We start from the raw sequence: 27,402 nt of genomic DNA, 5'->3' as shown, positions 1-27,402 counted from the left end.
ACCTTTGCAGTTGTCTGGGAGTTCTTGGGGCTTTCTCCTGTGAATATAAATGAATCTATGCCTCTCAGGTCTACAGCTGTGCTCCAGTTTTCTACCCAATATTTCAGCAACAGTCCAGCCAGAATACACACTTGCATCTGGAATTCCTCATGGCTGCATATTGTTAGCCACCTCCTGGTGGATTGGTTTCTGCTTTGGGCACAATTGGAAAATTGGACACAAATTGAGCTTGAAATTGCATTGGTTAGGTTTGGTTTCAAGTTTCTGCTAAGATTTGTTTGCATAATTACAAACATAAAATCTTCCAAGAAACAATACAATTGGTCAGCCTCTTTAGAACATAATCATGGATGTTGATGTAGTTAATATGCAGTTTTATTAATTCAAGTGAAATTAGGTATAATCATGTAAGTAAATATTGTTAATTAGTATCTAGTCCTTCAACTATGTGGCCTGAATTTAAATCGCTGAAAATAACAAAAAGAATATGATGAGCAATTTCGTTCATGTACACAAGTTAGGTTATTAGGAAATCAAGCATTGTTTTAAGGAATAAAAACTATTAAGTATGTCTCTTTCCAAAGATACTGGCAAACCTCAGCAAATAGCTGCTATTGGCTACAATTGGTCCAACCTCCCCACACGCATTATTTTGATCTGGAAGATGTGGCTATTTTTTGTGGGTGGGGCTAACTTCAGGCAAAATTACTTAAAGCCAACATTAAAGGTTATGAAAATTTAATTTCAGTATTGCTGGAAGTTTTGTTTAATTTTTCTCAGATTTTCTCCAGATTGTAACCAGAGTGTATTGATGATAAAATGAACTCAAACAAACAAAACGCTATTCCTGGTATGATGTTCCTGTTCCATCCCTAATGATTCAATGTTTAGCTTCTCTCCTCTTTTTGTGCATATTTGTGAAAGTTTTACAATTTAAAAAATATTTTTGAAGCGATTACTATCATATTCCATTTCTTCCATTTTCATCAACCTCTAGGTAATCTTTTGTGTTGGAGTGTTTGTTACTAATAAATACTTGTTAGCAAATGACAATGTGTACAGCAGACAGCAATGATAAGACTCTTATACTGCAAGATGCCATTAATTTGTTAAGGCAATGAAGATAAACACTCATGTTTCTGCCCCCAGCATTTCTCTTCTCCTCTCTCTTGCTATTTATAATGTTGCATGTCAGTAAAGCCTTTGACAAGGTTCCACATACTAGACTAATTAGTAAAATTCGATCACTGGGGATGCGGGGTGAGCTTGCCAACTGGATACAAAATTGGCCTTATTGGAGACAGAGTGTGTTGGTGGACAATTGTTTGTTAGGCTGGAGGGCTGTGACCAGTGGTGTTCCACAAAAATTGGCACTGGATCCACTTTTGCTTGTCATTTATATAATTGATTTGGATAAGAATATAGGCAGTGTGGATAGTGAATTTGCAGATGACGCCAAAATTGGTGATATAGTGGACAGTGAAGAATGCTTTCTAAGATTACAAAGAGATCATGATAAATTAGGTGAATGGGCTGAGGATTGGCAGATGGAGTTTAATTTGAGGTATTGCATTTTGGTCATACCAACAAGCTCAGGACTTATACAATTAATGGTAGGGGCCTGAATGGTGTTAAGCAACACATAGAGCCAGGTACATAATTCTTTGAAATTTGCATCACAGGTAGGCAGAGTGATTAAGAGAGTGTTTAGCACACTTGCCTTCATTGCTTAGGCCTTTGAGTATAGGAATTAGGAAGTCATGTGGAGGTTTTACAGGACATTGGTGAGGCCTCTTCTGGATTATAGTGTGTGCAGCTCTGGTTGACCTGTTAAGGGAGGGATATTATTAAACTGGAGAGGGTTTAGAAAAGATTTACCAGGACTTTGCCGGGAATGGATGATTTGAGATATAAAAATAGACTGGGAAGGCTGGGAGGGTAGGAGGTTGAAGGGTGATCTTATTGAGATTTATAAGATCATGAGAAGCTGAGATAAGGTGAATGACAAAGATGTTTGCCCGAGGATGAGGAAATTCAAAACTAGGGGGCATATTTTTAAGTGAGAGAAGAAAGATTTAAAAAGGACATCAGGGGCAACTGTTAAACACAACATGTTTTGTGTGAGAAATGAACTGGCAATGAAAGTGGTAGATACAGGTACAGTAACAATGTTTAAAAGACTTTTGAATAAGTTTATGAGAAGGAAAGGTTTGGAGGGATGTGGGCCAAGTGCAGCAGGTAGGACTAGTTTATTTTGGGAACATGGCCGGCATGGGCTGGTTGGAGCGAAGGGTCTTTTTCCATGCAGTATGACTCTATGACTTTATAACTCAGCCTTATTATTTATTTCCTGGCTTTTCTTGTTATTTTTATGTGCACTTTTACATGCTGTTTCCCAACTTTGCTTCGCTATTTCCATGGCTCTTTTTTTCATTTATTACCTTTTTTATGTATGTTGGGCAAGCAGATTGTGAGAGCCTGTCACAGAAAAAGAAGAGATTTCATGCCTGGCTTCATTTATGTGTAATTTAAATAAAATTGCCTACTAAAATGTCAGGCAGAAATTTATGTGCTTTGTGAGTTTTGCAGAGCTTTGGCAAATAGGATTCTTGCCTGAATTCCAGCATGTCTACGCCCCTCTAATATTGATGCCAACTAGCATTACTCAAATTGTTGCGTGGGATTTGAATCCACAGCCTTGAGTGTACTACCCAAACACAAAGGTGACCCTATTGTTTCGACCCAACTTATTTTTCAGGTACCAGCCAATTAACTGTGCCTTTCTAAACTCCTACGACAGGTGTAGCTTTGTTATGAGGAATCTCTGGGCAGGATTTACATTTTTCATCAGGGATCCTGATGCTAGAATCAAATCTGAGTCCTGGCCTCACAGCCTATCAGAAATAATCCTCCAAGCATTTTTTCAATAACCATACTATTAAACATTTTATAGTCAGTTGGTGAAGAACCAGATCACGAGTCAATCTTTACTTCGTCTTGGATGTAATCACAATATGTGACATTACAATTCTATTGATACTAACTGCACAACACAATGTACCACAATCACCCCGCTACCCAGTTTCAATGAATGTCTTTTGAGAACATTGAAGGCTCTCTTTGGAAAATGATGACATCAAACAAACTAAATTAACAAGTGACAGCCCCTTCAAGAGGCTCTGCAGCAGTAATCAAATCCTCAATGGAAACTTACAAAATTTAAGCTAAAATCCAGTTTTTGGAGAGATGGTACATTGCAGCCACTGAGGTACCCATCAGTTAGTTGTGGAAGTGTATCAGTGGGCACCATGTGCTGACCATGGAGTTCTTCAGGGATGACCTGGGGAGTGTCTATGTGGGAATCCCGGAGGAATGTTTTGCTGCCAAGAGTTGCCCCTCCCTTGGCGCAAGGCGGTCACCATTCTGCTGCCAAAGAAGCAGGTCCTTTGTTTACTTAAAAACTGGTATCCGGTTTTCCTCCTCAACATAGATTACAAGATTTTTGCCTTGAATCTGTACTGGACCACATGATCCACCCTAACCAGTCGTAATAGTCCCGGGCTGGAAGATCCATAACAATATTCATGTGGTCCAGGACCTGATCCAAGGATGGATCTGCTAGTGTCCTCCTGTCCCTTGGTCAGGAGAAGGTGTTTGACAAGTTGGATCACAAGGTACTGGGACATGGTTCGTCACTTGGCCCCAACTCAACACTGACATCTACTTCAAACCCACTGACTCCCACAGCTATCTACTCTACACCTCCTCCCAACTCCCAACACCCCACACCCCGTAAAAATGCTATCTCTTACTCCCAATTATCTGCCTTCACCATATCTGCTCCTAAGAGGAGCGATTCCACTCCAGAATATTCCAGATGGCCTCCTACTTTAAGAACCGCAATCTCCCTTCCCACGTGGTGTACAATGCCCTCCAGAGCATGATTCCATTTCCTGCACCTCTGCCCCACCCCTCCAACCCAACAAGGATAGAAGCCCCCCGGTCCTCACCTTCCACCCCACCAATCTCAGGATACATTGTATTAGCCTCCGCCATTTCCACCACCTACAATCAGACTCCACCACCAGGGTTATATTTCCCTACCCTCTCCTATCAGCATTCCACAGAGACCATTTCCTCTGTGACTCCCTTGTTAGGTCCACACCCCCCACATACCCACACTCCACTCCTGGCACCTTCCTCTGTCATCGCAAGAGGTGTTAAACCTACACCCACACCTCCCCCCTCACCTCCATCCAAGGTTCTAAAGGATCCTTCCACATCCAACAGAGATTTTCTTACACCTCTAAACACCTCATCTACTGTGTCTGCTGCTCTTGATGTGGTCTCCTCTACCTTGGGGAGACGGGATGCCAATTCGCGGAATATTTCAGAGAACATCTCTGGGACACACGTACCAAGCAGCCCCACCGACCTGTGGTTGGCCATTTTGACTCCCCCTCCCACTCTGCCAAGGACATGCAAGTCCTGGGCCTTCTCCACTGCCAAATCCAAACCACCTGCCGCCTGGAGGAAGAATGCCTCATCTTCCACCTTGGGACCCTCCAACCACATGGCATCAACATTGATTTCACCAGTTTTCTAATCTCCCTTCCCCCCCACCTCATCCCAGATCCAAACCTCCAAATCAGCACTGCCCTCTTGAACTGTCCTACCCGTCCATCTTCTTTTCCACCTATCTGCTCCGACCTATGACCATCATCTCACACCTTCATCTACCTATCACATTCCCAGCTCCCTTGCCCCACCAGCACTATTCCTCCCACTCCCCCATTTATCTCTCAGTCCCCTTCCCACAAGTCTCATTCTAAATGAAAGGCTTATGCACAAAACGTTGAATCTCCTGCTCCTCGGATGCTGCCTGACCTGCTGTGCTTTTCCAGCAACACACCTTTTGACTCTGATTTTTGTAAGCCACTGCAGAGTGTCCAGTTAAAGTTAATGGGTCCCTGACCATGTCCCTTCACTTTGGGAGAGGGGTACGTCAAGGTTGACCCCTGTCCGGCCAGTTGTATTCCCTGTGCGTGGAGCCTTTCCTGTGCCTCTTGCAGAGGAGGTTGTCGGGGCTGGTTCTGCACGGCGCGGGCACGGGGGTAGTCCTCTCAGCTTACACCGATGATGTGTTCCTCACATTCAGTGACCCAGCTGACCAGGGGAGGATGCGCGAGTGCCAGGCGGTGTACTCAGCAGTGTCTTCTGCCCAGATCAGCTGGGCAAAATGTTCCAGACTCCTGCTTGATCCATGGCAGATGGACTCTCTGCCAGAGGAGTTACGGGGTTTCAGCTGGAGTACCACCCATCCTCCTCCACCTGGGGGTCTACCTCAGCCCGGCTGAGGAATCCTGGCTAGCCAATTGACAGGAGCTAGAGGCCAAAGTCTTGGCTTGCCTAGGCCGCTGGGCAGGACCACTCGGAGTGCTGTCTTACAGAGCTCAATGCCAGTCATAAACCAGCTGTGGTACCAGCTGGTCCCTTTGGTCCCTCCCCCTGGGTTTGTCACAAATATCCAGAAGATGCTAGTTCACTTCTTTTGGGATAAGATGATGCATCGGGTCACGGCAGAGATTTGGAGTCTCCTCATGAAGTAGGGTGGTCAGTGGTTGGTGTAGCTCCGCACTCAGGCAACAATTTTCCACCTTCATATTCTGCAGCAATGACTTTAATCAAGCTTCCTCCCAGATGGTGTGCCCTGGGGATGTATTTCTCCACGACCTCATTTCTGACACACAGCTCCTGTTCATAGACTGTGAGGATCTTCACATTTCACTTAGAATGCTGCCCAGCAATAGGACCTCAGCAGTGTCTGGAACACGTCGACTTGCGCCAGTTCTTCCCACTGTCAGGATAACGGTTATCGTCAGAGAGCCGCTGCTCAGGAGCCATCACCATGGCCACACGGGTGACCAGAGCTGGGCACATGCTGGGTGCTGGGGGCCTGGATTGGGTGTTGCCCCAGGAATTGGCACGCAGGGCAGGGTGAACATCCAGCTCACAGCCACTGCCATCATCACCTGAAAACGGCGGTGCTCAGACCTGACATGGTGCACCACTTGGAGGGTGTTCAGGTGTGTAGTTGAATCCTGTGTGGAGAGAATTTCACATCGGCCCCAGACTCCTGGACCACTCTCAGGGGCCTGCATCTCATAACCTGAGCTGCCTCATGGGAAAGCCCTCAGTGTCCTACTGCCAGGCATGGAGCTGATTTTTATATGGACTGCTGCTGCACACCATCCACTGTGACTCCTTCATCAGTCTGACGTACTTATTTAGCACTGGGCTGTGGGGATCTGCAGTAGAATGTTGTCTATGTGAGAGTTCTCCATCGGGACCAGAGGGTGGAGGGTGTTGCACGCAGCAGTACAGTATAACCGCAGATTGCAGCAGTTCACGGACTGTCTGCCCACCCATTTACTATGGAAAGCTGTGGAATCCATGCATCATGTATATATTGGCTGTGGGTGATTGCACTCCCTGTGTAAAGTTTTTTGCTGTGCATTTGGTGACATTTCAGTCCACCCTCCTGATCTTTGGGCATCCATTGAGGAGAGGTATGGGCAGATCGGAGGACCTCCTTGTGGGTCTGCTCCTGGGCCTGGCCAGGCTGGTTGTAAGCAAGGCCAGGCAGCAGCCTTGTGGAGTAGGGTATCTCTGCTGACTCTCTGCCCCTCTTCTACAATTATGTTTGTGCCAGGGTAACATTGGAAAAGAAGCACATGGTGGCCACCAAGACTCTTGATGCCTTTATAGTGATGTGGGCACTGCAAGTGCTTTATTTCCCTTTCCAATTCCATTTTGATTTAGCCCCTTCCCTTGCTCCCCACCTCTTCCTCACCATTGATGGTTGACATTGCCCTTAAAGGGCTTTGGACATAAATTATTCAATTAGAAACATGGGTGGTTTACTGGTAGTGGTTAATAAGATGAAAAAAAGTCAGTGATCGGTGATGCGGCAAAAAAAAACATTCAGTTGAATGTAAGATTACTTCTGGATATAAAAAATAAAACAAAACTAACAACAGAAGGTCACTCGTGATGCAGTGGTAGCGTCCCTATCACTGGACCAAGAGGCCTAGGTTCAAGTCCCACCTGCTCCTGCAGTATATGATAGCAAATCTGAACAGGTTGATTAGAAATTTTTTAAAAAGGCAAACAGCAGAAGGGCACTTGTGGTGCATTGGCAGTGTCCATGCCTCCCAGCTAGGAAGACATGGGTTCAAGTCCGACTTGCTCCAGAAGTGTGTCTATCTAAATGAGTTGGTATAAGATATACTTTGATAGGGTGCCCTTGAGAGGGATGTTCCCTCAACAGACAAATCTAGATCACTGATTCAAAATAGTTTGCTGATTTATAACTAACAATAGAAGGGCACCTTTGGTGCAATGGTAGTGTCCCTACTTCTGAGCCAGGAGGTCAAGTCCCATCTAATCCAGAGGTGTGTTGTAATATGTGTAAACAAACTGGTTTTGAAAATATCTGTAACTAATAATGTGATATAGCAGCCTCCAATTCAGGAGGGAGAGCGAGCATCTGATGTTGGAGAGCCAATAAGAAACCCCTCTTGCATGAAGAGCACAGCAGCCTCCGAATATCAGTAAGGGAGAGAAGGACTGTTCCAGGGCGAATGAATCCTGACAGCCCTTTCAAAACCTTCTCAAATAAATACATCTACAACTTTCAAATTTTTTTTGCAGGAGGGCCCTCTAACACCAACAAACCCCAAATGCACTCGCTCTGTTCCCCATTTCTTTCTTTGTGGCCTTAGCTTTAGCTTATTTTTCAAGATCAACAATGAGGAAGGAGATCTTTAAGTATTTCTGGAACATCACTTCCACCCCTCACTGCGGCCCCTCCATTCTTGCTAACCATAAAACCCGATGTGGCGTGGGAGGAGAGGGCTTTAATAAGCTTCTTGTGAGCTTTGACTAGCTCTTGGAGTGATCTGTGCCAGCAAACTGGCAAGCTGGCTGGCATTGGGAAGACACGGGGCTGACCCAGTTCCACTCCCAGCAGCCTTTAGAAACTCAGCTGTATATATTTGAAAGGGCTTCAAATTCCTGATGAAGGGCTTTTGCCCGAAACGCGATTTTTCTGCTTCTCGGATGCTGCCTGACCTGTTGTGCTTTTCCAGCACCACTCTGATCTTGACTCTAATATCCAGCATCTGCAGCACCCACTTTCGCTGGTGGATATTTGAAAGGCAGCACCAGCTATTCTTTACACCTACCTTTACGCTGCTTATAACATTACACTCATGGAATAAAGTTCTGCCTATTTTCAATTAGCACGCATGATTAAATGCCTCATATTAACAGAGGTCTTTCATTGCTGGGGGGCATTTACAACCACTGGATCAGTCTTGTCCTGTCAAAGCACACCTCATATTGATTTTCATATCGTGGACAGCCTTGGTGAAATTCGTGCTTTGAAGCCGTTGTGTCTTTTGACAGCAAAACAATAGGCAGCAGAAGTTTGAAGGAGCAAGCACTGGAAAATAAAACACAATTTTAAAAACAAATATAAATTCTTATTTACTTTCCATGTCAGCATAAATATTGGCACCAGTACTGTGCAATGCATTTTCTTTATGTCTTACTGAAACCCTCTCTTAGGTTGTTACCATTCTGTCTGCCGTAAGGTTGCTGAAGTGCAGCCTTATTATGTTACGCTTCTTGTCATGCTATTCATTGCAGCAAGCAACTTGGCACAAAGCGCACAGAACTTAGCTCCAGACGTTTTGTTATGGCTTGGGTGGGGTACCTCATGTCAAATTTAATCTTTCAGTGCTGTGAATTACAATGAGTATAAAACACTGTTAAAAATATAGATTGCTTGAGAACTCGTCAAGAGGTTTTCAAAGAATTATGCACCTGAAATTTTAAAGTGAAAACAGCAATAGGAATTCTGAAAATACACAGCTATCGACCAGCATCTGTGGAGAGATGAAAAATACTGGCTGAGCTGTTGAATGGTCTCAGCATCTGTAGCTGTTTCCATAGCTGTAGTTGTAAAACTGCTATTAGTTCAATTTGAGAAAAGTATGTAAATTGGGACAGTCATCTAATTAACTTTTGGCATATAGCAAACCTGAAGTTTTGATGTAACAGGAACCAATACTCATCAAAACAACTGACCAGCAAAGATACTCGCTTTTAGTTCTTGTTAGTAGGTAAGCTTCTTTGTACTAGGAGAAAGTGAGGACTGCAGATGCTGGAGATCAGAGCTGAAAAATGTGTTGCTGGAAAAGCGCAGCAGGTCAGGCAGCATCCAAGGAGCAGGAGAATCGATGTTTTGGGCATAAGCCCTTCTTCAGAAATGAGGCACACCCTCCTCATTCCTGAAGAAGGGCTTATGCCCGAAACATCGATTCTGCTGTTCCTTGGATGCTGCCTGACCTGCTGCGCTTTTCCAGCAACACATTTTTCAAGCTTCTTTGTACAACAGGCTCAGAGCCAACATGACATATTCCATTGGTGATCAAAGATTAATTTTTCAAAGATCTAAAAAATGGCTTTTTTAAACACACCCAAGACCTACCTCCACTTTTCATGAAGACTTCAGCATTTGCTATGTTTTCTTTCATCTTCTATTGATGTTTCTTTGGAATGGCCTTACTGACTTTGGCAGACTAAAAGTATTACATTGATGGTAGTAACTCAGAGGTCTGATCTTTCTCTGTCATTGAGAAGAAAGTCATTGAAATAAGTATCCCCTTAATACTGTACACCAGTAATAAATCATAATGTCACGGTAATTAAAATCATCTGGTAGAATGTTTAAGAAAAGTCTTTGTCAGTCACGGTACCCAAAGATTGTAATGTAAGTGAACGATGTAAATAATTTTACAGATAACTATCTCTGTCTTTGAGAAAATGTAGTTTGTAAACCTTTTGTCCAAGAAGATTTCATTTGATTGAATGAAGCAAATTTGTCCTGCTTTCTGGCTGAAATTTAAAAATAAGAAAAAATAATATGAAACTAAAGCGAATGGTACCTTTTGTTTTTACAACCACAACATTCCACTCAGATAACAAATCAAAGGTTTGTATAGATGATGAGCCTTGTCTTGCTGTGGGGCAGTGGGAAAGATCAGGCATCTGTCTATGATATAATACAGTCAGTTTCCTAACTCAGTCATGTTGTTGAGATCTGGTGTCTTTCATAGGCAGAAACCTGGATTCTTCTGCTTCCTTGCAGCTAATTCTAAAATAATACCACAGTCGCCTGGATCAGATTGCCTGCCTACTTTATAGTTTAGTTTAGTAGGTGGAGAAATAGAACTTCAGAAAAAATTATACAACACATGGCCTTTGTGATTACTTATTAGCCAGCAGTGGCACAGTTACGGCAGTCTCCTTTGATCCTGAAACTTTTGTAATTTAATCATGCGGATGCTATGTTAAAAAAATAATTCTTGCTAGGTTTAGCACTTATTTATGATTATGGTACATATTTACATTCCTTATGATATAAATGACAAAGAATGACTGTAATTGAGAAGTCCTGGGAGATGGAACTTAAGAGATATGGAGAAACAGCTGAATGGAAAATGAGATCAAGAGTTTGTCAGTGTTTTCTCATTATATGGAGGTGTTGCCACAGTGATAGTGTCACTGGACTTGTAATCTAGACTAAGGTCTTGCACACAGCTCTCCTACCCACTATGGAAGACAGTTGGAATTTGACGTCAATAAAAATCTGGGATAGAGAGCTATCATAAAGGCAGCCATATAACCATTGTTGATTTTCATAAAATCTCTTCAGGTTCACCAATGCTCTTTACAAAATGAAATTTGTTGTCCTTACCTAAACTGGTTTACATGAGACCCCTAGAGCAATGTTTGCCTTCTGAATTACTTGTTGCAATCAAGGAACAGGGATGTAAGCTTTCTGCTGGTTTGACCCAGACTTAGCACAAAGAAAGATGGCTGCAATTATTGGAGATCAATCCCTTCAGCTCCAGGATATCGCAGTGGTCAATTCTCAGAATGGAGTCGTATACCTAAACATCTTCAGTAATGATGCTTCCTCCATCATAAGGTCAGAAATGGAGATATTTGCAGATGATTGAACAATGTTCAGCACCATTCTCAACTCCTCAGAACTAAAATAGTCCACATCCATAAGCAGCATGATCACCACACTATTTGGCTTTGGCTGATAAGTGGCAAATAATAGTTGGCCTCATAAGAATAGGAAGTGACCTATCCAAATCTAACCATTGTTCCTTGACTTTCAATAGCATTACTGTTGCTGAAGTTCCTCATTACCAACATCCTTTGGGTTTCCAATGACCAGGAACAAAACTACTAAACTGGACTTGCCATATAAATACAGTGGCTATAAGGGCAGGTCAGAGGCTAGGCATTCTGCATTGTGTAATTTACCTCCTGTCTCCCCAAAGCCTATGCACCATCGATATAAGGCACAGGTTAGGCATGTGATGGAATACCCTCTCCTTGTTTGGATGAATGTAGTTCCAACACCATTTAAGAAGCTTTATATCATCCAAACAATCTAACCCACTTCAATTAACAGCTCATCCACAACCTTCAACGTTCACTCCCTCCAACACCATGGAAGTGACAGCAGTGTGTATAAAAAACACTGCAACAATTTACAAATGCTCTTTAGAATCCTTATAGAATGGAAGCAAGCCATTCAGCCCATACTGACCCCTGACAAACATTCCACCCACCCATCCACTCCCCTATCCCAGTAACCCTATATTTCTCATGGCTAACCCACTTAGCCTGCACACTTAGCATGGCCAATCCATCTAACCTACACATCCTTGGACTGTAGGAGGAAACCTATGTAGACAGAGAGAGAATGTGCAAACTCCATGCAGTCACCCAGGGACTGGAATTGAACCAGGGTTCCTAACACTGTGAAGCAGCGGTGCTAACCCCACCATGCCAGGTCTGCCGTCCCTTTAGATAGCACCTACCCAAACCCATGACCTCAACCACCTGGAAGGACAAGGCAGCAGTCACAACAGAATTCATGACCTGCAAGTTCCCCTCTAAATCGCACACCACTCTGCCTTGACACTGTATTATCATTCTTTCATTGTTCCTGTATCAAAATCCTGGATCTCTCTACCTAACAACACTGGGCTGAATCTTATATTGTTTTTGGTAAGTGCAAGTTTTTGGAGGAATATTCTCCATGAAACCTGGGAGGGTTTTGCATCTCATTAACTACTTACCCTACCCCTGTGATGTCCTTCACCTCCAATTCCACCTCCATCTGACCACATGATATTCCCAGAATCACTCGCCACACAGCGGGTACCTGCCAAAAAACTGTCAGCTCTTGCACCATCTTTGAAGGACTGCTATTCACTTGCAAAAGAACTGGCAATCTGGTTTTCTCCCTTAACAGCAATGTAATAACACAAAGCAATGCTATTCATAGCACATAGCCAGTATGGCTGACTCTCCCTGAAACATACTACTCCATTCCCTCACCCTAATTACTGTATAACGCTAGGCCATACAGTTTACCTGTTCATAGCTATGTCCTGTTCGAACATCTCCTCAGCTAGCACTATCCTGTCTCCAGTGCAACTGTAGACCCTCAGCTTGTCATTGTCCTATAGGGGATCATACAGACAAACAAACTGGAAAAATGCAAGCACAAGCTTTTGTTTCGGGACAGCAAAAGTGTACATAAGCAAAATCAACTGAGGCTGAAGTTTGCCTTCACAATGCTGGCTTCAGGACCAATGATTCTATTACAGGCCATGATTGACTCATCAACTGGAACTGGGTGTCAGTGAGGTCCTGTCTGGCTTGTCGCACCTGATACAGCTGCGTTCAGTCATGGACAATGACAGTTTACTCCTCCCCAGTGTCTTTGTCTTCCTCCTCCTCAGTAACAACAGTGAGGAACTATTTGGAATTTCTGACATTTTATATCAGATCATTGGATATTCTGATACTCTTTGTCACTAGTGTAATAAATCTGGGGCACAGGAGTGGGATTTGTTTCCCTGTTCATGTCTTATTTTCTTCAAGCTTCTGGAAGATTGAAATTGTTTGCAATTCATTGTGAGGATTTTAATGATTTGTTTTTGATCATACCATAAATAACAAACAGACAGACAGAATCTTTAATCCTTGTGCATGTTTCAGTTTCATTTATCATGGGTTACTATGAGTTATCTCAAAATCCCAGTTTGAGTTCTCTGCTCAAAATATTGATTGGGTTTCAACAAAACCCACCTTCTGATTTGAAAGGCAGTGTGCTACCTGCTAGGTAAGCTGGCAATTTAGCAAATAAACTGTGTTGAGGTTGCAAGTGTTGGGAATTCTAGGAGCACTTGCTCAGTGATAGCATGAATTGTGCTTGCATCCAAATTCATCACTGATTTGTTTGAGATTAGGATTCATGGGATTAAATAGCGACTGCTCTATGGTCCTGAAATCTGTGACCAGATATATTGGTAATAATAAATGTGAAGTACAGAAGATGCATGTTATGGGGTTGTCCAATTTAAACAAACTATTTTCCATTCTGAATTAAGTTGGTCGGTCATAGTAAAATCTGATTATGTGTCCCTGACAAAAGTGAAGGCACTTTAACAGAGCATCAGTGCTAGTAATCAATATCAAATTAGAAAATGTGAATGATTTTACCATTGCTTCAGTGTCTACAAACCAGCTCCCTTGAAGAGGATCCAGCAACAATATGTGACATAGCCTTCATACACTATCAGAAAAATTAGTAAAGTTCAGTGTCATTTGATGATATGTACTGAGTGTCTGGTTGTTTTGACATTCTTTCTGAACCGTTTCTAAAGCTGGTATTTGGGTTAGTTGTGGCACCCGACCATGGGGCTGCTCTGTCATTCAAGAGAGACTTTAGTGATTTATCCTGAGGGCCACCATACTTCAGGCAAGGGGAAAGGTTGAGAAGGAGAGTCCTTTATGGTGACCTCAGTCAGCGATGGGAATTAAACTCACACTGTTGGCATCTCACTGCTTCACAAGCCAAACATCCAGCCAATTAAGCTAAACAAACCTCGATTTGAATTTACTGTAGTTGGATGGACATGAAATTTTCTTTAATGCATTCTCAAGATCAGTGAAAGTCCTACCCTACCTAGAATGGCTCATTAGGTAAAAGTTAGAAACAATGATGAAGGCTGGAATCATATACAGACCAGGTAGGGACAACAGGCATCTTTCCCTGGAGGACATCAGAGAACCAGTTGAATTTTATGAAAATACTTTTACTGACAACAACATTTTAATTGAGAATTTTTGAAACAGCATTCAGATTCTCAGATTGCTGTGGTAGCATTTGGACTCATGTTTTGCAGATTATTAGTTCATGCCTCTGGATTAATAACACAATACTAATAGGTACTAACAGGAACCTAACCATAATATTCAGGACATTCAAAAGCCAAACACACTTGTGAAGTTTGGCCCTTTAACTGGAAATGATAAATAATTATACTTTATTGGTTATGTTGCAGCTGTACAGGACATTGGTTAGGCCACTTTTGGAATATTGTGTGCAGTTCAGGTCTCCCTCTTATCAGAAGGATGCTGTGTAATATGAAAGGGTTCAGAAAAGATTTACAAGGATGTTGCCAGGGTTGGAGGATTTGAAATTTAAAAGGGACCTTAGGGGCAACTTTTTCACACAGAGGATGGTGCATGTATGGAACAATCTGGCAGAGGAAGTGGTGGAAGTGAGTATTATTACAACATTTAAAAGACATATGAATAGCAAAGGTTTAGAGGGATGTGGGTCAAGTGCTGGCAAATGGGACTAGATTAGATTAGGATATCTGCTTGGCATGGACGAGTTGGACCAAAGGGTCTGTTTCTGTGTTGTGCATCTCTACGACTCTATGACTCTATGATAAAGGTAGACCATTACTCCATATGGCCATAAGACATAGGAGCATAAGTAGGCCATTCTTCCATCGAATCAGGCCTGTCATTCAATGCAATTGTGGTTACTCAGGTAATCCTTGTCTCCACTTCCTGCCTGGTGCCTGCAACCCTAAATATCTATCTACCTCAGCCAGAATATACTTACTGACGCACCTCCTACAATTTGATGTGGTAAAGAATTTGACAGATTTGCTACCCTCTGAAAGAAGAAATTCCTCCTCATCTCTGTCCTAAATGGGTGACCCATTATCCTGAGATATGTCCTCTGGCCCTCGACTCTCTCACAAGGAGAAACAACCCCTCCACGCTGACTCTGACCAGGGCCCTAAGATTCTCGTACGTTGCAGTAAGGTAGTCTCACAAGTTTTTGAACTCCATTGAATACAGACACAATTTACTCGACTTCTCTTCATTTAAACAATTTACCATAGCTGGGATTAACCTCGTAAATCTTCTCTGGACTGCTTCTAATGAAGTTTATCTTTCATGGAGTCATTAAAAATCATAGATTCATACAGCACAGAAACATACCCTTCAATTCAACTGAACTGCGCTTATCAGATATCCCAATCTGATGTAGTTCTATTTGCCAGCATTTGGCCCATATCCCTGTAGACCCTTCCTATTCATATGCCCATCCAGATGCCTTTTAAATGTTGTAATTGTACCCACTTCCACCACTTTCTCTGCCAACTCATTCCATACATGCACCACCCTTTGCATGAAAAAGTTGCCCCTTAGGTCTCTTTTAAATCTTTCCCTTCTCACCCTAAACCTATGCCCTCTAGTTTTGGACTCCTCGGCCCTAGGAAAAAAACGTTTGCTATTCACTCTATCCATACTCCTTATGATTTTATAAATCTCTATAAGGTCACCCCTCAGCTTCCAATGCTCCAGAGAAAACAGTTCCAGCCTATTCAGCCACTCCCTATAGCTCAAATACTCCCACCCAGGCAACATCCTTCTAAATCTTTTCTGCATTCTCTCTAGTTTAAGAACATCTTTCCTTTAGAAGGGCGACCAGAATTGAATGCAATATTCTAAACGTGGCTTCACCAATGTCCTGTACTTTCACAACATGACATCTAAACACTTATAGGTGAAAGTGAGGACTGCAGATGCTGGAGATCAGAGTCGAGAGTGTGGTGCTGGAAAAACACAGCAGGTCAGGCAGCATCTGAGGAGCAGGAAAATTGATGTTTTGGGCAAAAGCCCTTCATCATTCCTTCCTGATAAAGGGCTTTTGCCCGAATCGTCGATTTTCCCTGTTGCTCAGATGCTGCCTGACCTGCTGTGCTTTTCCAGCACCACACTCTCAAATCTAAACTCCAATACTCAATGTTCTGACCAATGAAGGCAAGCGTGTCAAGTGACTTCTTCACCACCCTGCCTACCTACTTTGAAGGAACTATAAACCTGCACCCCTTGGTCTTTTTGTTTGGCAACACTCCTCAGGGCCCTACCGTTAATTGTATAAGTCTTGTCCTGGTGTGTCCCAACAAAATGAAAAACCTTTCATTATCTAAATTAAACTCTATCTGCCACTTCTCAGCCCACTGGCCTATCATCTTAGTCCCCTACACACCTGTTTTAGTATTATCTACAAACTTACTAACTATACCACCCATATTCACATCCAACACATTTATGTAAATGATGAAAAGCAGTGGACCCAGCACAGATCCTTGTTGACCATCATTGATCACAGGCTTCCAGTCCAAAAACCAAATCTCTACCTCCACTCTCTGTCTCTTACCTTCAAGCCAATTTTGAGTCCAATTGGCTAGCTCCCCTGGATTCCATGTGATCTGACCTTACTACTGAAAATGTGTTGCTGGAAAAGCACAGCAGGTCAGGCAGCATCCAAGGAGCAGGAGAATCGACGTTTCGGGCATGAGCCCTTCCTGAAGAAGATTCTCCTGCTCCTTGGATGCTGCTTGACCTGCTGCGCTTTTCCAGCAACACATTTTCAGCTCTGCGCTTTTCCAGCAACACATTTTCAGCTCTGATCTCCAGCATCTGCAGTTCTCACTTTCTCCATCTGACCTTACTAACCAGTCTACTATACATAACCTTGTCAAGTCCACATAAACACTATTTGCCGCTCTGCCTTCATCAATCCTTTTTGTCAAAAGAATTAACCAAGTTAGTGAGACGTGATTTCCCATGCACAAAGCACTTAGATGAGATGAACTAAAATTGTTCACAGTATTCCATGTGTGATCTGATGAGGATGCTTATACTTTGAGATTCCCTATTTGTATACTCTACTCCTTTTGAAATAAAGGTCCACAGTTCATTTGCCATCTTCATTAGTTGCTAAACTTGTATGCTTGCTTTTTGTGATTTATGCAAGAGGATTCCTAAATCCCTCTGTGTTGCAGTTTTCACTATCTCTTCCATTATCACCATAGCTGCATCCTTTAATATCCTAGGATGCATCCCACCAGGTCTGGGTCATGTTTTGGTCTTTAGCCTCACTAGTTTCCCTAGTATGTATTACCTAGTAATAATTACTGTATTCATTTCCTTTCCCCCTTTTGCCAACTGATTATTTAGTATGTTTGGAATGCTATTAATGTCTTTACCATGAAGGGCAAAAGGGTTGGTTCCAAGCACTGCACCCAGGGCATTCGGCTCAATTGTATAATCATCCCTTGCGTTCTGAACTGCCTCAGTGGGAAAATTCCCTACTATATGTCTTTTCTAAAAATAAACCTAGTTTTGTTCACACAGTAAATCCAAAAGTCTGTTGCAAGAATTTGTATTGTACAGGTATCTTATTAATCAATTGTGCTGACCCCAAGATATGCAATGCCACTGAAATAGAGCTAACAGGACCAATGGTTAAATTTCAGAATTTATCTGTCATTATTTTTTAAATTAAACTCATACCCAGATGGCAACAGGTTTAAATAATTTCTTCTTGTTTTTATAATCATTGATTAAAAAACAGACAACACCAGCTCTTAAGAATTAACCTCACTGATGGTGTTTAACAATTTCAGAAAAGAATAATATGGTAAATTGACCTCAATCTAATTAGAAAGAATTTACTGATAATGTAAAGTAGATTTTATTGAAACATGGAGTTGCAGGGGAGTACAACAGGTTAGAAAGAAATCTGTTAAATAAGAAAGATATAAGGGGTACAAAGCTCTGGAAAAAAAGGCAGGTGGGGGCATTTGTATGTCTGTAGAGACATCAGGATGTCAGACAGGGAAATATCAGAATAATTTGGAAACATCAGGGCAGCTTCGGGCAAGGCAAGGGCAACAGAATGGTATCATATTCACATCACGCATTCTACATTTTGCATGGTCTGATAAAGCCTCAATATCAGACTAAACGCTGGAAAGGTCTTTCACAGCTCAACTGAAACCACTTCTGCATCGTTAATTCACCATTTCTCTTACAAAATTGAGCACAAACCCAACCATTGATCTGACTATCCATACACGTGTGCATAGATGTACAGCAAGTAACATTAGAGCACTTAAAATGAACCGGAAATTTTATATTCCATAAACATGAGTATATCTTCAGAGCCTGAACAAATCCTTATTTTACAGTGAAAGTAACAACCAGTGCTGCCTTTTGAAATAGAGATCTGTGCGAAACTAAACTGAAAATCCGAATTTATGAGGAGACACAGAAAGGTGAAATATTGTACAGGCGCATACAAACACACACACACAGACACAAGCGCGCGTGCACACACACACAGACACAGACACACAGACAGACACAGACACACACACACAAAATTGCCATTCATATTTTATTTCATTCTTTCACAAATTTGATGCATCACTAGCAAGGCTAATATTTGTTACTAATACCAAATTGCCATTGAGAAGGTGGGAGTGAGCCAGTTCCTTAACTCACTGCAGTTTGTGGGTGCAGCTACATTCACCAGGACGCTAGGAAGTAGTTCCAATATTTTAATGTGGCGACAATGAAGGAATGGGATATAGTTCCGAGTCAGGATAGTACGCAGCATTGTGGGGAAACTTGCAGGTGGTGCTGTTGTCATGTGTGCTTTGCACTTGTCCTTCTGGATAGTAAACATTGTGGGTTTGGAAGATGCTGCCGAAGAAATCTTGATGATTTCTGTTGTGCATCTTGTAGATAGTACACACAGCTGTCACTGTACATTGAGAGTGAACGGAGTGCACAGGGAAATTGTAGAAGTGGTGCCTATCAAGCAGGTTGCTTTAATAAAAATAAAAAACTGCAGATGCTGATATTCTGAAATAAAGAAAGCAGAAAGTGCTGGCAATACTGCCAGACCTGCTGTGTTTCTCCGGCACTTTCTGTTCTAATTTAACTGGGCAGCTTTTCTGGGATGACATCAATCTTCCTGGGTGTTGATGGAGCTAAGTGAAGATGGAACTAGAGATGAATTAAACACCACAAAATGCTCTCATAGCCACAACATTGATATGGTGGGACCAGTTCAGTTTCTGGTCACTGGGTAACTCCCATGATGTTGATAGTGGGAATATTGTGGAAAAAAAGTTAGATTGCTGGTGATAATCATTGCCTGGCACTTGTATGACGTGAATGTTATTTAACACTTTTCAAATCAAGCCTCAATGTTGTCCAGTTGTTGCTGCATATGGACATGGACTGTTATTAGTGTCTAAGGAGTTGCAAATGGTGCTGAACATTGTGCAGTCATCAGCAAATAGCCCCATTTCTGACCTTACGACAAAGGGAAGGTCATTGATGAAGCAGGTGAAGATGGTTGGGCCTAGGACACTACCCTGAGGAACTCTTGCCGAGATGTCCTATGATGGATATGCCTTATCTATCATAACCGTGCCATATTCCTTTGTGACTCTGAATGGAAAGCTTTCTCCAATCCCATTGACATAATGTTTGCTGAAGCTCTGGGATGCCATACTCTATCATATTTCCCTATTATCTAGAGCAGCCCTCCTCTCCACCCCTCAAGTTTAACTCTTTTAAAGGGTTTGGCCCAAGTTTGTAATGCAGCTGAATGACCTTGGCAGAGCACACATGCATGTATGCAGTTCAACCTGGATAAATGCAAAGTGATTCATTTTGGAAGGTCGAACTTGAATGCTGAATACAGGGTTACAGACAGGATTCTTGGCAGTGAGGAGGAACAGCACGATCTTGAGGTCCAAGTACGTAGATCCCTCAAAGTTGCCACCCAAGTCGATAGAGTTGTTAAGAAGGTGTATGGTGTTTTAGCTTTCATTAACAGGGGGATTGAGTTTAAGAGCTGCAAGGTTTTGCTGGAGCTCTGTAAAATCCTGGTTAGACCACACTTGTGTCCAGTTCTGGTCGCCTCATTATAGGAAGGACGTAGAAACTTCAGAAAGGGTGCAGAGGAGATTTACCAGGATGCTGCCTGGATTGGAGGGCCTGTCTTATGAAGAGAGATTGAGTGAGCTCAGATTTTTCACACTGGAGAGAAGGAGGAAGACAGCCGACGTGATAGAGGTGTACAAGGTAATGAGAGGCATAGATAGAGTAAATAGCCAGAGACTTTTCCCCAGGGCAGAAATGGCTGTAACAAGGGATCATAATTTTAAGCTGATTGGAGGAAGGTACAGGAGAGACATCAGAGGAAGGTTCTTTATGCAGTGAGTGGTGGGTACGTGGAAAGCACTGCCAGTGGTGGGAGTAGAGTCAGAGACATTAGGGACATTTAGGCAGCTGCTGGACAAGCACATGGACGGCAGTAAATTGAGGGGAGTGTAGGTTAGGTTGATCTTAGATTAAGACAAATGCTCGGCAAGACATCGTGGGCCAAAGGCCCTGCGCTGTACTGATCTATAACAGATACTGAACAGTATTAAGTCCTTCCATCACTTTACTGATGAACAGGAGTAGATTGATGAGGTAGTAATGGTTGAGTTGAATTTGTCTTTATTTTCAAGGGCTAGACATACGCCGATAATTTTCACATTGTCTACAGGGTGTTAATGTTGTTGCTGAACTGGAACAGCTTGACTAGGGGTGCAGCTAGTTCCTGCACACAAGTCTTCAACATTATCACCTGGAAGGACTTGGTGTCCTACTGCAGTATCCAGTGTCTTCAGCCATTTCTTGATATCATGGAGAATGAACGAATTTGACTGAAAATTGGCTTCTGTGATGCTAAGGACTTATGTAACTTGCAAATCATTGTTCTTCTGCACAAATCTCTGAGAACTGTGCCTAGCAGCGAAGTCCAGAACAGGAAGGCAATGGTGGGAATGGCATGGCATACCAAATGCCATGTTTGGACCATCCTAATGTGGGAAAATGTGAAGTTGTTCACTTTGGCAGGAAGATTAAAAACGTAGAATTCTACTTAAATACAGAACAACAGCAGAATACCCAGGTGCAGGGGAATTCTGATGCATGAGTCACAAAACATAGGTATAGCACATAATCCACAGAGGAGGTTTACTAAATTGACATCTGAAATAAGTGGGTTTTCTTTTGAGGATAGATTGAACAAGCTGAGCTTGGCAAAGCTTAGCACGAGGGGACATAGCTTTAAATTGAGGGATGACAGATATTGGACAGATGTCAGAAGTCGTTTCTTTACTCAGAGAGCAGTAGGAGTGTGGAATGCACTGCCTGGAACAGTACTAAATTCACCAACTTTAAGGGCATTAAAATGGTCATTGGATAGGCATATGGACAAGAATGGAACAGTGTAGGTTAGATGGGCTTCAGATTGGTTTCACAGTCGGTGCAACATCGAGGGCCGAAGGGCCTGTACTGCGCTGTAATGTTCTATGTTCTATGTTCAAAATTGAAATAATCACATTTGGAAGTATTTACTGCTTTGCAGTGAAATGATCCTGGAAAAACACAGCAGGCCAGGCAGCAACCGAGGAGCAATAGAATCGACATTCGGGCATAAGCCCTTCTTCAGAAATGGAGGGCTTATGCCCGGAACGTCGATTCTCCTGCTCCTCTGATGCTGCCTGGCCTGGTGTGTTTTTCTAGCACCACATTTTTCAACTCTGGTATCCAGCATCTGCAGTTCTCACTTTCTCCTAGTGAAATGATCTGTCAATTTTACACATAGCAAAGTTCCACAAACCCCAATAAAGTGACCAAGTGGATCTGTTTTGGTCATGATTTGGAGATGCCGGTGTTGGATTGGAGTGTACAAAGTTAAAAATCAAACAATGCAAGTTTATAGTCCAACAGGTTTAATTGGAAACACGCTAGTTTTCGGAGCACCGCTCCTTCATCTGACAATCACCTGATGAAGGAGCGGTGCTCTGAAAGCTAGTGTGCTTTCAATTAAACCTGTTGGACTATAATCTGTTTTGGTGGTACGGTCTGAGGGAGGAAGGTTAGCCAAGGACAGCTTCTTGTTCTTCAAAATCATATTCTTTAGCATTCATCTTATTAGTTCAATGAGCCCCTCATGGAATGTCTCAGCTGTAAGACAGCGCTTCTTTCCGTAGCTCTCCTCAAATAATGCACTGAAATGTCAATTAGATTACACATTTAAATCCCAGAGCAAGGATTACATTCACAACCTGCTAATTCAGAGGCAAGAATTCTACCAACTGTACCAGGCTGCCACTTCACAGGAAAGAATTGTCCCACCTGATAACTCTGAAAAGACCAGGAATTAACAGAACAATTTAAATTCAGGAATAATACAATTTTAAAAAGTGAAAATATAAGATCAAAAAAAGTATCTGGATTTGGATGTCATGAATATTGGGATTTTTTTTTTAAAAAGCCAGATGGTAAAAATGCTCATTGTGAACTATTAGTTTCTGTTGCACATGCACCACTCAGTCATTAAATGCTAATTAAATCTGAGGTAATCCCAAAAGAATTTACTGAAAATTCATACGATATTCTTACTTGTTGGAAGATGTAGACATTAAGAATCTTTCACTTCCAGATAAATCACATCAATTTGATGAAGTGTCAGACAATAAACTTTTGGCAAATGTAAAACTCATGAAAGAAAAGGGGGAGTGGTGACATGGATACAAAATTGGCCGACCAACAGAAACCAACAGTGGTGAATGGTTGTTCTTTTTAGACTGAATGACGTTTTTAATGGACTATCTCAGGGTCAGCTTAGGATCCTTTCTTTGCTGGACAGATATATAATAATGACTTAAATCTTGTTGTACAGAGCACAAAAGAAGCTTGGAAGTATTGTGAACTATGAGGAGAATAGTGTAAACCTTTGAAGTGACATAGGGATATTATTGGAAGGGGAAGACAAATGACAGGTGAAATTTAATCCAGAGAAGTATGAATTGATTCAGTTTGGTAGGAACAAAAGAGGACCTGGTAGTATATGGTGAGAGCAGGTTTAGAGAGTGGTTCATAAAATACTTGACATCCTGAGCTTTATCATTGATAGCCATAATGTGGAGGTGTCAGTGTTGGACTGGGTTGGACAAGGTCAAAAGTCACGCAACAAGCTTTTGGAGCACTGCCTCTTCGTCAGTCTACACCTGAATGGGCAATGCTTTGAAAGCTTGTGATTTCAAATAAACCTGTTGGACTATAACCTGGTGTTGTGTGACTTTTGACCTTTATCAATGGTGGCAGAGAATATAAAAGCAAGAAAATTATGATAAAGAGTAAAATGTGGTTCAGCCTCAACTAGATTAATGTGTGAACTTATGAGCATCATATTTTAGTAAAGATGATATTGTATTAGTGAGGATATGGAAAAGAATTACGAGAATGATTCCAGGGAAGGGTAACTTCAGCTATGTAGATATGTTGGGAAAGGTTGGACTGTTCTGCTTGGAGGAAGTTGAGAAGAAATTTGATAGAGGTATTCAAGAAGATGAGGACTCTGGACAGTGTAGACAGAGAGAAACTGTTGAAGAACCAGAAGATGCTAACTTAAGGCGATTGGAAAACAAAGCAATAGTGACATGAGGAAATATTATCTCATTCAGTGAGTTGTCAGCTTGTGGAATGTACTGTCTGAGAGTGTGGTGCAGGCAGAATCAATTATGGTTTTGATGGATCATTATCGGAAAAGCACAACAGGTCAGGCAACATCCTAGGAGCAGGAGAGTCAACGTTTCGGGCATAAGTCTTTCATCGGGGGAATGGTGGAGAAAAGATGATTGACACTAGGTGAATTTCTCTTGCCAAGAGTTGGCACAGACAGGATGGGCAAACAGCCTTCCCCTGTGCTTTAATTATTCTGTGATTCCATGAACAATTCTGAAACAGCTTGGAGATGGCAGTCATGTGCAACATGTATTGACTCCAACTTAGCTCATAAGCTGTACATTGACAATGAAATATATTTTATATTTCCGTATAGACCAGTCAGAAAAATAGGTAATGTATTCCTGTTCGTGCATATCTCATCATCTATCATTGTACACATTGTCATAACACAGAAATTTATTTGCTCAGAAATCTACCATTTACCATAAAGGTGAGCTTTAGCACTGTCCCAAGAGTCAAACGATTTGGCAGTTTGTGAACAGGAAGATGTGAAATTGAGCTTTCAGATCAACAACTAAGAGATTAGTATTTGAAAATTTTAAAGAAGAGGTCATTAATCTCTTTTCAAATGAACTGTGACAAACAATCCCAAAAATGAAAGGGAAGTTATAGACTAATGAAAATGCAAATTAAATTGATCAGTGGAAATACATCTTCACTAATTTGCAGAGAAAAGAAGATAATGACAGAAAGTCCCAGAACCGGTCAGCAGACTAGGCAGTGTATGTGAAGAGAACAAGGGAGGTGACCTCTCAGGATTCCAACCAGAGATCATCTACCTGAAATATTAACTCTGTTTCTCTTCACAGATGTTGCCTGATCTTTTGAGATTTTCCAGAATTTCCTGTTTTTATTTAAATGATCTTTTAGTTGCAGATCATTCATCAAGAAGGGTCCACAGGGGAAGAATTCCAAAATTATTCAAGTGCCCTGTTAAGATGAAGACATCATTCATAAAATAATATCTGATAATTTTTCATGTTGATGGGCTCAAATTTTTCATTGTTTAAAAAAAAGCAACAACCAAAAATCATAATCTGTAAAAGCAAATCATTAAAGCAAATCTTGAAAGATTTTGTTTATTTAAAAAGGCAACCTAAAACACCTGAATAAGCAACAACAATTTGTTCAGGTACCAACTGTAGTGATTGTAACAAGGTCAGCTAGGTGGCTCGCACAGAGTTTCCCAATTAGGGATGTTAATCTGGTCCAGTGAGGAAGTGCAGGCTGTCAGACATAAGCAGGAGTGTTAGAGGCTCTGTCCACAATGAGAGCTTGCTGTGAGGGAGCTGGAGCAGTGTCAAGGAGTCTCCACAAGTAAATAAAGTGTGAACTAGTGATGGGATACCAGCCTCTGTGGAATTATTTCACCAAAAATATTGGATTGCAAACACATGACCATATGACCCTGGTGATATCAAAGACATCATAAATGTAACAATCTGAAATAAATCCTAAAAATTCAACAGTATCCTTGTTTCAAGTAATAAGTGAAAAACAAGCTATAGCAGAGGTAGTAGTCAAACAACTATGTCAAGCCAACCAGTACACAATGCTCAAATGTGTCTCTCCAAATTTCCATTGTTATGAAAATAGTCAAAAACAATGCTGTGCACTAACATTTAGTCAACAAAGAAAATTATCATTCACTAAAACAGTGTGTCAACTCTAGTCAGTCCCACTTGTCTGTGCATGTGAATTGAATGAATATTGTTAACATCATGTAGGTTTTCCCAAGGTGCAGGTGTAGCTTGACACTATCTATTTGTCTGGTATCTGCTGCTTTCCAGAATGATGTTCATTCTCTGGGGAGTGTCATTCTGTGATGAGTTCTGTTGCTGTGGTGACCACTGTTGTTGATTCATTTCTGCTGATGGGGAACAGTGGACCTCAGGTTTGAGAGCATTCTGTAATTTGTGCAGATAGTGAGATAATATTTTTCCTGATCAGCTTCCTGTGGTTCAGGATCAGCCTCTCCTATTTTAATGCATATGACTGTGGCAATAATAATAAAAAAATTAGTTTTTTTAAGAATCAAAGTGAGAACAGGTCCCAAATTGCCACTTGGGCTGAGTCTTCTTGAAAGCTATGAACATTTGTACTCAGGGTGACTATACTTTGCTCAGTTCTGATAATGATTTGACAGTTCTATCAAAGAGGAATTTGGCTTTCTGTCATTTCACCTTGATTTTGTTTAACACTTGTTACTACTTCTGGCTTCAGTAGCTTTCTTCGTAGGTTCTGGAAGTGTCATTCAGGTGGTTCTTCACATTATTCATTGGACTGAACTATTTTCCCTGTCTTCAGTAAGTTTATTTCTCCACTTTGGGATTACTTTGTACAAGTAAAAACAAAATACTGTAGATGCTGAAGATCTGAAACAAAAGACTACACCCCAAGCCCTGCAGCAGTTCAACAAGTTATTTCACTACCACCTTTGTCAGGGCAATTAGGGATTGGCAACAAATACCAGCTAAACCATACATGTACAGACCCCAAGAATGAGTGAAAAAAAGGAGTCCTTCGATTCCTTCTGGAGTTAGATGCTAAATATGTGATCACACTTTAAGGGTTGACTGATATCCTCAGCAGAACTGGAATCTATTGATCTTTGAGTTCTCAGTGAAATAAAGCAATTTGTTTTTTTACCTTGTGCTCTTTTTTGAAGTGATGAAAGAAGCAGGCAATGAAAGAGTTCCAGTTCTTGTTTTCATAAATTCATTTCCCTTCTCTCTCTGCTCTGCTGCTCAAAAGTTGCTGTTGAAATCTAGTTCAGTGTGTATTCCAGTGTCTAGCTTCTTCCATTGTCTTTCCAAGCTGGTTAACTGGCAGGGTAGTCTTCCATCTTCTAAAATGTGAAATGATCATGCATGTGTGAATTAAAGAGATGAGAATTTCTTGATGTTGACTCGGTTGCTTGGTTTCAATTTCTTTAGATTTAAAGGATAATTTCAGTGATAGTTTTGTTTATTCCAAATGGGTCTCACAAAGTTTGTGAAAATTTATGGTCAGGTGAGCAATGGAGTAATTTCAGGTCCATTTTACATTATTTATAAAAAAAATTCCAGAATAGATCTCAGTTATGGCAATTAGATGACGCAAGTTGAAATTTGATATTCCATATTTACTACTATCATGACAGATGTTAACAGCAAATGTAAAGATTTTCTGCCAATTGTGTCAGATGCAATAATCCATTAGATCCCTCTGGCAGCATACAGGTTGTTGCATTGAACCCTGTCAAGAATTATTGAGAGAAAGTGAGGGCTGCAGATGCTGGAGATCAGAGCTGAAAATGTGTTGCTGGAAAAGTGCAGCAGGTCAGGCAGCATCCAAGGAACAGGAGAATCGACGTTTCGGGCATAAGCCCTTCTTCAGGAATGAGGAAAGTGTGTCCAGCAGGCTAAGATAAAAGGTAGGGAGGAGGGACTGGGAGGAGGGGCTTTGGAAATGCGATAGGTGGAGGGAGGTCAAGGTGAG

The sequence above is a fragment of the Chiloscyllium plagiosum genome, chromosome 3 (genome assembly GCF_004010195.1).
Source record: "Chiloscyllium plagiosum isolate BGI_BamShark_2017 chromosome 3, ASM401019v2, whole genome shotgun sequence".
NCBI lineage: Eukaryota > Metazoa > Chordata > Chondrichthyes > Orectolobiformes > Hemiscylliidae > Chiloscyllium > Chiloscyllium plagiosum.
The sequence above is the reverse complement of the archived record's forward strand: the minus strand, read 5'-3'. Positions refer to the sequence as shown.